Below are 13,139 nucleotides of genomic sequence, written 5' to 3'. Positions count from 1 at the left end.
ATAATTGTTTCCTTTTACCCACCGCCTGACTCAGGTTCAAATGGTTCAAATGGCTCTGAGCACTATGGGACTTAACATCTATGGTCATCAGTCCCCTAGAACTTAAAACTACTTAAACCTAACTAACCTAAGGACAGCACACAACACCCAGCCATCACGAGGCAGAGAAAACCCCTGACCCCGCCGGGAATCGAACCCGGGAACCCGGGCATGGGAAGCGAGAAAGCTACCGCACGACCACGAGATGCGGGCACCCGACTCAGGTGATTCAGTTACTGAACAGTTCAAAGAAAACTTCAGTCTTACCGCAAGTAAATACCACCCTCATACAATTATAGTTGGTGGTTACTTCAATTTATCCTCGATATGTTGACGAAAACGTATTTAAATCTCGTGGTAGATATAAATCATTATCTCAAATTCTACTAAATGCTTTCTCCAAACATTATTTTGAGCAATTAATTCAATAGCCTATTCCAAATGTAAATTGTTGCGAAAACATACTTGACATCTTAGCAATAAATAATTCTGAGCACGTAGGACAGACACAGTGATTAGCGACTGCAAGGTCGTTATAGTGAACCTGACCACTGTAACATCCAAATCAAGCAAGGTAAACGCAAATATATCTGTTTAAAAAAGCAGATAGGGGTTGGCTTGACACCTTAGTTAAGAGATGCTCTTCATTCCTTCCCAAGTAAGTATGTAAGCGTGGATCAGATATGGCCTAAATTCAAAGAACAGCTCTGGCAAATGACAGATTTATACAGAATAAATATATTTAATATGGCACTGATCCGCCATGGTACATACAACAGGTCTGAATACTGTTGCAGAAGCAACGAGAAAGGCATACCAATATTAAAGGAATACAAAATCTCCTAGATTGGCGATGTTTTACTGAAGCTCGACACTTAGTACGAACATCGATGGAAGGTGCTTTTAACAGCTTCCACCACGACGCTCGAAATCTGACAGAGGATTGAAAGAGACTCTGGTCGTACCAGCGGCAAGGCACTATCGATCCCTTGACCGTGCGATGCTAATGGTTATATCACCGACAACAGTAGCAATAAAGTCGAGTAATTAAACACTCTTTTTCAAAATTCTGTCACCAAAGAAGATGAAGTATATTTTCCAGAATTGGAATTCAGAATAACTACTAACATGAGTAACTTACGAGTAGATATCCTCTTTGTAGCAAAACAGCTTGTAGCTCTTAATAAGGGCAAGTCTTTTGGTCCACACCGTATACCAATAAGGTTCCTTTAAGAGTACGAGGATATAATAGCGCTATATTAGCAACCATATAAGTTGCACGGGTCACATCAACACTGCTGAAAGTAAACACAAGTAATCCACTGAATTATAGACCCATATCACTAACATCGATAAGCAGTAGGATTTTAGAACATGTACTGTGTTCAAGCATCTACATCTACATCTCCATGGATACTCTGCAATCATACTTAAGTGCCTTGCAGAGGATTCATCGAACCACCTTCACAATAAATCACTATTATTCCAGTCGCGAACAGCGCACGGAGAAAACGTACACCTCTCCATGCGACCTCTAATTTTCCTTATTTTGTTATGATGAGCGTTTCTCCCGATGTAGGACGTCGTCAAGGAAACATTTTCGCATTTGGAGGCGAAGGTTCGTCATTGAAACTGCGTCAGAAGATTCACCGCAACGAAAAACGCCTTTGCTTGAATGACGTCCACCCCAAATCCTGTATCATGTTAGTGACATTCTCTCCCTTATTTCGCGATAATACAAAACATGCTGCTGTCCTTTGAACTTTCTCGATGTACTCCATTAATCCTACCTGGTAATAATCCCATATCGCGCAAAACTACTCCAAAAGAGGACGGACAAGCGTAGTGCAGGCAGTTTCTTTAATAGATTTTTTAAGTGTTCTGCCAGTAAAATGCACTCTTTGGTTTGCCTTGCAACAACATTTTCTATGTGTTATTTCCAATTTAAAATGTTCGTAATTGTAATTCCTAGGTATTTAGTTGACTTTACGGCATTTAGCTTATACTGATTTATCTTGTAACCGAAATTTAACGGATTCATTTTAACACCCATGACCTCACACTTTTCATTATTTAGGATCAATTGCCAATTTTCGCACCGTTGGGATATCTTTTCTAAATCGTTTTGCAATTTGTTTTGACATTTTGATGAGTTCATCTGCAAACAACCTAAGACGGCTGCTGAGATTGTCTCCTAAATCGTGTATGTAGGTAAGGAACAGCAGATCCCATCTTAGGGAACTCCAAAAATCACTTCTATTTTTCTCGATGCCTTCCGTCAATTGCTACGAACTGTGACTTCTCTGACAAGAAACAGCGAATCCGGTCACATAACTGAGACGTTATTCCACAGGCGTTATTGTATGGTACAGTGTCAAAAGCCTGTTGGAAATCTAGAAATAAGGAATCAATTTGAAATCCCTTGTCAATAACACTCACCACTTCCTGTGTGTAAAGAGCTAGTAGTGTTTCCAAGAACGATGCTTTCTAAATCCGTGCTGACTGTGCATCAATAGACCGTTCTCTTAGAGGTAATATATAATGTTCGAACACACTATATGTTCCAAAATCCTGCTACATATCGACGTTAATGATATGGGCCTGTAATTTACTGGATTACTCCTACTACCTTTCTTGAATATTGGTGTGACCAGTGCAACTTTCCACTCCTGGGGTACGGATCTTTTGTCGAGCGATCGGCTGTATATGATTGTTAAGTATGGAGCTATTGCATCAGCATACTCTGAAAGGAGCCTAACTGGTGTAGGGGTGGGCCAGTAAACTTGCTTTTATAAAGTGATTTAAGTAGCTCCAGAACTCCAAGGATATCTGCTTCTACGTTACCCATGTTGACAGTTGTTCTTGATTCGAATTCTGGAATATTTACTTCGTCTTCTTTGGTGATGGAATTCCGAAAGGTGTGTTTAGTAACTCTGCATTCGCAGCACTGTCGTCGACAGTATTTCCATTGCTATCGCTGTGAGAAGGCGTTGACTGTGACTTGCCGCTGGCATACTTTACATGCGACCAGAATCTCTTTGGATTTTATCCCATGTTTCGAGATATAATTTTGTTGAGGAAACTGTTATAAGCATCTCGCATTGACGTCCGCGCTACATTTCGAGCTTCTGTAAAAGATCCCCAAAGATCGCCAAACTTGGTAATTTTGCGTTCTTTTCGAATTTGGCATTTTTTGTTTTGTTTTGTTTCTGCAGCAATGTTATCACCCATTTTCTGTAACAAGGGGAATCAGCTTAGTCTTCTGTTAATGTATTTGGTATACATTCTCAATTTCTGTCGATACTACTTCTTTGGATCTAAGGCACACCTGGTCTACACTTACATTGTCAATTTGGAAGGAGTGGAGATTGTCTCTCAGAAAGGCGTTAAGTGAATTTTTTTTTGAGTAGGTATATTTTTAGTTTATTTTTGCAGGATTTGGGGGTTGCAGTATTCAGTCTCGCTACGACAATCCTGTATTCACTACTCTCTGTATCCGTTTTTATGCTCGTTATTAACTCAGGATTATTTGTTGATAAGAGCTCAAGAGTGTTTTTACAACTGTTTACAATTCGCCTGGGCTCATGAACTAAATGCTAGAAATAATTTTCAGAGAATGTGTTTAGCACAATTTCGGACGATGTTTTATGCTTATCTATGGATTTAAACATGTATTTTCCCCAACAGGGTAAATTAAAGTCATCACCGACTATGATTGTACGAGTCGGGTACGTGTTTGAAATTAAACTCAAGTTTTGTTTCAACTTTTCAGCAATTGTATCATCTGAGTTGGCAGGTCGTTGAAAGGATCCAATTATTACTTTATTCCGGTTGTCAAGAATGACCTCTGCCCATGCTAACTCACAGGAACTTTCTACTTCAGTTTCGTTGCAAATTAAACTACTTCTAATAGCAACAAATACTCCACCGCCAACTGTGTTTAGCCTATCGTTTCAGAACACCGTTACGTCCTTCGCAGAAATTTCGGCTGAACTTACCTCAGGTTTTAGCCAGCTTACAGTACCTGTAACGATTGGAGCATCAATGTTTTCTATTAGCGTTTGGAGATCTGGTACTTTTCCGACACAGCATCGACAATTTACAACTATTATACTGATGATTCCTGTAGCTAAGTTCTTCCTACGTTCGACCTACACTCTTTGAGACTAAAGCCCTTTTCGTATTTCACCGAGGCCCTCTGACTCTAAAACCGCCCAGTCTACGCCACACAGCCCCTGATACCCGTTTATCTGCATCCAGCATGTAGTGGACTCCTGACATATTCAGCGGAACCCGAAACCACACCACCCTAAGGGCCAAAATGAGGAATCTGCAGCCTACAAAGCTGCAGAACGATCTGAGTCTGTGGTTCAGATTCTCGACTCGGCTGTGTGCCAAAGGTCCACAGCCGGTCTTGTCGACTATGCTGCAAATGGTGAGCGTTGGTTTTATCTTGCATGCAAGACTTCCAGCCTTTACCACTTCTGTTAGCCGTCTGAAACCGGACGGAATCACTTCCAGTTGAAAGTGACACACATCACTGGAGTAGTATGGTTAAGACAGCACCACCCCACTCTGCATGGTTGCCAGATTTATTTAAGATGGCGGATGCAAGATGGTGGCGATAAATGTGGCAATGTCACAATTATGTCATGGTGGGAAGTTCAAATTTTGGCGCTAAAATAGGACAATTTGGCTACCTTCACTAACCTAACCCCCCCTCCCCAATCCCACCCATCCACAAGAAATTTGCAGTAAAGTTTTGGTGGGAAAAGATTGATGGGAAGAAATGGCGGGAAAGGAGGTCACTTGGGCTACCTCCACTAACCCAAGAAGTAGCGGGAAAATTTTGGCGGCAAAATAGGCCATTTGGGCTATCTCACTAACCTAAGTCATCCAACCACCACCTCTTCCTTGGATTTGGCGGGAAAAGGACAGAGTCTGTGGTGGGCTGTTGGAGAAGGTGGACATAAGCTTTATTTTGCATGCATTGTTTACTTAAATAGTGTTGGTTGTCATCGGCAGTAGCTCCATCCATTGTGTTCACAATGAAACAGGAATCGAGCTTACCTAGTACACAGTACTGCCACCAGAGGGCGCTTTCGTGCCTGCACCTCTCCCTTCTCATGATGGCGGTCTGGGGAAAAAATGGCGGGAACCAATAGGGTGCCTGAATCCGATCATGTGTTACACTCGAGCCACTAGGACGGCAGCACCTGGTAATATCATTGGAGGGGGTAGGCAGTCTCAGTAGTGCTGCGACCTCAGTCTTCTCAGCTAGCCTGTAGCAACAGCAGAAAAAGAAGAAGAAGAACCATGAAACATCATCAGCTGTCACAATCCATCAAAGTCTTGTAGGACAAGAAGAAATAGAAAAGTAAGTACCTTATATCACATCTTTGCCTTCGGTTAGCATTATTATTTTTGGATGTTTTCGCATCTTGGTCTGAGGAAACACACACTCCTCCCCTCAACTTGTCCAAGCCTGCAGGGTCAAGCGCCCAACTTGTCGATCTCTGCTACCTCCAGACCTGCCGCCACCTCAGTTGTCATCTTGTTGAGACCTGCACTGACCTCTGGACCTGTGGCAGCAATAACCTCCAGCATTTCTGAACCTGTAGCGACCACATGGCATACTGTAGCGCACATAGCCTACATGCTGGAGCAGGACAATGAGCTGTCATTGTGTGTTCCACTTATGGATTTGTGTGATGAAGACACATGGTTTGCTCCCTACAGGTCGGATGCTGCTAGTTATCCTAAGCAACAGCAAGATGGAGGACAGTACTGATCACTGACATATGACCCATCCCAGCAGAACATGCCTGTGCTAGTGCAGGCACAGAGTGCAAATGCTGTAGGTAAGAAGGCATCAAGTGTACCCATGCTTTTCAGTTCTACATGCAATTCAACTCCCAGTGGAACAAAATGTGTTAAGTGCAGAAAGCAGTTAGAGAGAAAATACCATTGCTAAGGTTAAAGTATGTGGATTGACAGCAAACACTAAGAGAGACCTTTAAGCCTGAATCTCTCAGGCACCTCTCTGCAAAAACAAAACCACATGACAACAACGGTGTTGCCATTGACGAATTCATTATCCGTCACACCCCTGGTCAAAGAGATAGAACATTCGGCGTTGACAGGGGAAGACCGTACATGTTGGGCATGCATCCTATTAATGTAACTGATGACACAATACAGATTGGCAATAGCCGGTTGGAGAGAACACGTGGTTTAATGGATCTTATTTTTCTACGACCTACCAAAAAACATATAAATTATTCAGTTAATGATAGGCTTGGTTCAAATGACTCTGAGCACTATGGGACTTAACTGCTGAGGTCATCAGTCCCCTAGAACTTAGAACTACTAAAACCTAACTAACCTAAGGACATCACACACATCCACGTCCGAGGCAGGACTCGAACCTGCGACCGTAGCAGTCGTGCGGTTCCAGACTGTAGCGCCTAGAACCACTCGGCCACTTCGGCCGGCAATGGTAGGGAAATGTACTGTGAAATATTGCATTTGACTGATGTACGTAAGATAGCAAAAAGCCTGAACAACAAGAAATATAAATCGACTATAAAATCAATACTTGATGGCAGAAACAACAGCAACAACAACAGCAACAACAACAGCTGCGATGATAATGACTTTGAGCATAAAGCAGTGAACAATTGAATCCCGCAGTATATATATTATGACGATCCCAACGAGCTAATAGATCGACTACAACAGCTCATGGCATCTCCTGCTGCAGTTAATACAGATCATTGGAATGAAGAAGTTTCAATAATCTCTGAGCATAGAGAGAGAGGTATCATCGAATATGTATAAGACAGTAGTTCGAGAACTGCACAAACCAGCATGAAAACATACTCTCGTAGGCATGTTATGATTAAAGGTTTGGATGACTTATGACAGGATAATCTTGTAGATGTGAGGGAATATTACATGAGGATAATGGATTCAAATATATTTTAATGGTTATTGATACTTACTACAAATTTGCCTGGGCATCGCCTGTTAAAACAAAATTAGGTATAAATGACGCTGATGTGTTTGAGCGTTTGCTACAGACAGGGACGAAGCGATGCCCAGACAACCATCAAACCGATCACGGTGGAGAGTTTTACAATTGGTATTGCAAGACCATAATGCAGCAGTATGGAATACATCACTTCTCAACATTCAGTCACCTGCGGCGAGTATCGTGGAGCATCTGAATAGAACAATAAAAGGTCGATTGTCGATGTGTTAAAACTTCGCGGCTCATACAAATGAAGAGATATCATCCCAGAAGTAATTGCCCAGTGTATTCGAAGCAAACATAGCACAATAAAAATGAGACCAATCGATGTTCGTGATAATGGACTCGTAGATACGGTGTACTATCGCATTAAAATGCTGAATTCGCGCAAACATAAATTTAATGTAGGTGATTTGGTACGTACATCAAAACACAAGACAGCATTTAAGAAATCATACCTACCGAACTGGTTAAGAAAGATATTTACAGTTTCAAAGGAGCAAAGAACGAATCCTAGAACTTATATCTGAAGGATACTAGAAGCGAAAAAGTTGTTGGTAGCTTCCACACCGACGCTTTGCAGAAAGCTCAGAATCGGATGTGTTTCTCGTGAAGAGAATCATAAGACGTTGGGGAAATAGAGCACTAGTCAAATGGCTTGGTTTTCCTGCAGCCTGAAACAGTTGGGTTGATGCTAGCGATTTGCTGTATAAGTCCACAACTACCGCCGTGGCATGAGATGCGTGCTAGGAGACTCCTTAGAGGAGGTGGTGGTATTCTAGACAAATTGCCAGTGGAGTTACACATTCTGGGATATAACTACTGTGCACCTGGAACAAAGCTTCAGAAACACTTGGTACAAGGTGATAAGGGGGTTAATGTGCTCGACGAAGCGTGTATGGAACACGACATTGCATACGCTCCAAATAAAGATCTATTAAGTCGTCACATCGCAGAGCGGGTTTTAGCTGATAAGGCTAAGGCGTTACGCAGAAGAATTGATATTGGCATAGGTCAACGCCTTGCAGTATTTGCAGTTGATAAAACCATGAGTGGAAAAATTAAGTTGCGTTTAGGAGTGACGAATTTCAAGCGAGTTATGAATGCTGCACGTTGTTCACTAAACAAGAAGAAGGATAAGGGTGGGAAGCAGAGCTGTTTGAAGAACTGTATCCTGGCAGCGATGTATGCTGCTAAAAACGCTCTGAAGCAGAAAGGTGCGGGAAGAAGAAGACGGGGATCGAGTAAAGCATTTCGAGTTCTACCAATACCCATGACTTCTGGTGGTTTTCTTCCATTCCCCATCTCAACTCTCTCCACGCTCTCGGCGGTAGGGTCCCCGGCTGGTGGTGCTGCAGCTATTGCTCGAACAGTCAAGAACGTGCAAAACTCCCAAGCGCTGTCAGAAGAGGCAGGAAGACATAACCACACGATGAAAGCCACAGCAGTCTGGTAAGAACTATACTTGAAACCGAACGGGAGAGGGCTTGGTCTATTCATAAATAAAAAAAGCCCATTAGCGGTCCTTCCAGATCGACCACTCAGAAATACTAATCTTCTTACGTTTGTTAGAAAAAAATTCAACATTCCAGGTGTGTTTATGCGGGATACACTGTCGAAGACTATGCAGAAAACTGTTGAATGTGGTATTGTGAATCTGTATGTTGATGGAGGTCCCGGCACCCACTGAGTATCATATTCTACGAAAAACGCGGATACCGGCTACTATTTCGACTCACTTGGTGGCCTGCAACCGCCAGAAGAATTACAATGGTACTTCGCTCGCAGAAGACGTGTGTTCTACAATTTTCAGCCTTACTGGGATACCTCCACAGAGATCTAAGCATCATGTTTCACTTGATATTTACAAAGAAGAAGAAGAAGAAGAAGAAGCATGCTATATAAGGAGGAGCTTTAAGTATTCCTTCATCACTTGAAGTTCAGATGCAATGTTGTACACTTTGACGTTAAAAGAATGATCGTCTGTATTGTGTGCAAATTACTTCCCAACAATTGATCTGATGATTGGTGAATGGAGTATTGCATTGATTGGACTGGAGACATACAACAGCATCCCAAATATCGCCGAGACTAACAACAAACTGCATCTGGATATTAGTGGTGAAAAACACAGTGTGGAAATAGAACTGGGAGCATGCTATATCGATGCTTTAAACAACATCTTAAAACAGTCTGGAAAAGGCATTGAGCTACTTCCAAATGTAACATTTAAATCTGAAATAAGGATTGTAAATGAAACGATTGACTTTAGCCAGAAAGATTCAATAGGGCGCCTACTGGGTTTCACAGGAGGGCAAGTTTTGGAGAAGGATCATAGTAAATTTTATAAGTCAGATCAAACTGTAGACATACTGCCCCTCAGCACAATCTGCGATGAGTGTAACATTGCAAGGGACTCCTATCTCAATGACAGTCTGATTCATACTATTTGTGGACAATTTCCCTCAGTTGCAAGAGGGTATAAAATTGTTGAGACTCCTACCAACTGAATACCCCTAGTAGCAGGGCAAGGGTGGCGTCACCTCACTCTGCATTGTTGCCAAATTTATTCAAGGTGGTGGATACAAGATGGCAGCAATAGATGAATCAACATCGCAAAGATGTCATGGCGGGAAGTTCAAATTTTGGCGGGAAAATAAGTCAGCTGGGCTACCTCCACTAACAGAACCCAATCCCCTCCCCCCTCACATCTCCCTCCCCCCTCCCGCAATAATATGGCAGGAAGTTCAAATTTTGATGGGAAAAGGTCACTTGGGCTGTCTGCACTAATCTAAGAAAATGGTGGGAAAATTTTGGGAGGTAAAAAGGTCATTTGGGCTACCTCCACTAACCTGTCATCCACCTCTTCATGGGACCTGTCGAGGAGAAAGCTCAGCCTGCGCAGGCCTGCTGGATAGGATGGTCATAAGTCTTTATTTTACATGCTGTGTTTATTTAAATAATTTGAGTTCTCATAGGCATTACCTCCATCCAGAGTGTTCACCATGAGGTCCAGAATCCAACTGATGTAGTACACAGTACTGCCACCAGAGAGCGCTGTCGTCCCATGGGGGTCTGAGGAAAAATGATGGGAGAAAGATACAATCTGTGTTGAGCTGCTGGAGCGAGTAAGGAGTGTAGTTTATTTATTTTCAGTGGAAAGTTGGAAGAATTTATTTAGGGACGGATTTCATGTAGTTTATTTATTACACTGATACAAAACACACACCCTGATGTGCTTGGGGTCACAGTAAATAGCCTACAGACCTGCAAACTGCTCGTAAATCACCAATATAATGCAGTACACTGATGTACTGACACACAAACAACTCATAATGTGTCAAAATAATGCAAGTAAAACGCTCTGCAGACGCTCTCACTAATTATAAACTGTCGAAATAATGCATTGCACAGCCTACAGACTTGTTCATTAAATAATGCAACAGTCACGTTTACTACACGTAAAACTGTAAAAAATTAATGCATGTGTAATGCTATGCAAACACGCTCACAACGCTTAAACAGCTGAAGATAATGTGGTTCACCAACACTCATTGCACATAAAAAACGCTTTCAAACTATCGCAAAGAAATTCGACTGCAACGCATCAGCAAATAATTCGTGATAGAGTTCCCATCACGTGTACTCCGGGGCAGCGCAAACACGCCGGTCTCACATGGGAGATGCATCTGGCTGTGTGCGTGTTTGCCATTACTGGCTCATAGCCTCTGTACGTGAGGTCCAGCGGAGACGTAATTGCCAGGCAAGAGATGTTTGCCTACCTACTCACTGTCACAAGCGCAACTAAAAGGTTGTCAGAGTTATACTGACAAGTCTCCCCCTGGACATACTATAGAAATATTTAGCAATGCTCTCAGAAAATATTTACAAAAATATCCCAGAGTAATACAGAAGGCCATGTTCTTGGTGGTTCTAATGGGACAGCCCATCCCACATGCGAGACGCCTCTGGCCGTGCACATGTTTACGTAGCCACCACGTATACCTGCCAGTCCAGTGCAGACCTAAATGACAAGTGAGAGATGTTTGGATAGCGACTCAGCTCTGCAAGCGCAGCGAAATGGTCGTCAGTGTTATACTGATGAAATTAGTCCTGGATAATACCAAATGCGTTGTTCCTGATGACCGTAACAGGACAGCCAGTCCATCATATATCAGCCCCTTCCCAGAAATCATGTCACAGAAATAGTAAACGGTCAATTTTATAGGAGATTCCGTGATGTCTCAGCTTGTCTGCATGGAAATTCTCGTCCTAGCAGGACCTGTTTACGAAAATATCCCAGAATAACACTGAATGCATTCTTCCTGATGATACCCCGTCCATCATATGCTACCATTCCTGGAACTCATCGCTAAGAACCTTGATCATGTTTGTGCATGATTGCAAAAACACCGTTAATCATTAAAGCGTTCTTGTTATTTGGGAACAGAGATGATCGTTGCATCAAGCCCTTCCAGGAAATAATGACGTTCCTTAAAGGCTTGTCATTGGCTGTCCATTCAAATGAAGCTCTATCATTGATCGCCTTGATCTGTATATAAGCCCACAACAAACCTCCATTGTCGTCAGTCAGCTGCTGTCCGCCTTGTTCTGCATACCTTCATTTCTGTGTGTATGTGTTTTTTCCCCAAGACTTACCAAGTAAGTAATTTGTATTTTGAGTGTAAATTTTCGTATGTTAAATTCGCCTTATTAATTCCTGCTCCTTGTTATAGTACAACTCCAGGATTTTATCCTGGAGTGTGAGGATAGATGGGAGGGGACTGGAACGTGGCAGACTCTCGAAGTCCAGCCTCCTGTGTTGGGTTCACAGCCAGGATTCCCATGAGAGTATAATTTCTATTGTAATTTGTTCTTGTATAGTAGTGATTCATAATTTTCGTACTTGTTTTTTTTTCAGTTTATATACTTTGTTTTTTGATGTTGTAGGCGAGACAGACTGATTGCCAGATGGTGATTCTGACGAGGAGAATGACATGCTTGGATGGGTCACACAAATGGCCACTGAACTAAAGGAGGGGGAAAAGCGCACTGAGCTGGCCCTGTTAGATGATGATGATGACTTCTTTGAGGGTGTGGTGGAGTCGCCGAATGATGTGTTAATGCCTTGGAGCCAGAGCGAAAAAAGTAATTACTCATTCTGCTTATAACCTCATGATTGTCAGTATTCTTTCTTTTACTCCGCTAGCAGTGGTAAGCAGTATACTCAACTATTACTTTTTTCTCTCTCTTCTTCTACAGCCGTTGCGTGTCTGCTGCTGCAACCCAGTGTGACTAAATCTTCTTCCTCGCCAAAGCGGCAGCCGATAAAACACGCATCACCTATAAGGGCGCCGCTAGTCACCACGCGGGAAGTCGCTGCCGCCGCCGCCGCCGCCGCCGCCGCCGCCGCCGCCGCTCCAGCGTCCGTGGGCCGAGCAATGAGCCACTACCCCTAAAGTTACCAGCAGCAGTGGCAACAACAGAATCAGGTACCATCACTGGCTGTTCCATTAGTCTGACCCAGTAGCACTGCAGCATTCTCCCCTGTCATCATCATCATCATCATCATCATCATCATATCAGCCTCGTTAGAATCGGCGTAAACGCAAGGTATGCGTGCTTCAGGGCATACCGATTTGCCCCTCATCATCCATTATCAACGGGGGTGACGCAGAATAATAATAATAATAATAGAGAAGACCCTGTGGCTAGTGGTAGAGGATATCAGGTCAGTGATACCATACTGCAGTTAGAATACTCGGTAATTGCAGACGCCTTCGAAGAGCGAACCTCGTTCACGGGGATCGAGAACCTGGCAAGAGGGTACCACACCCTGTTGGTTTTCTAAGGGCGTGCCTTCCTTTAATGGAAACGGAGCTCCTCAAGATAGTGAATGATCCGCAGTATCCCACCATTAAAGGTGCTCTGCATCGAACTATCGCACCCCCCCCCCTCCTCCTCCTCCGAGAATTGATTCTGGTGTTGAAGAGACAACTTTTCATTATCTTTGGTATGAAAATGGCATAATAATGTGGAGCACGTCAATCGCCGAGTGGTTTCGTAA

This window comes from Schistocerca cancellata, chromosome 9, assembly GCF_023864275.1.
Source record: "Schistocerca cancellata isolate TAMUIC-IGC-003103 chromosome 9, iqSchCanc2.1, whole genome shotgun sequence".
Taxonomy (NCBI): domain Eukaryota; kingdom Metazoa; phylum Arthropoda; class Insecta; order Orthoptera; family Acrididae; genus Schistocerca; species Schistocerca cancellata.
Note: the sequence above shows the minus strand (reverse complement) of the source record.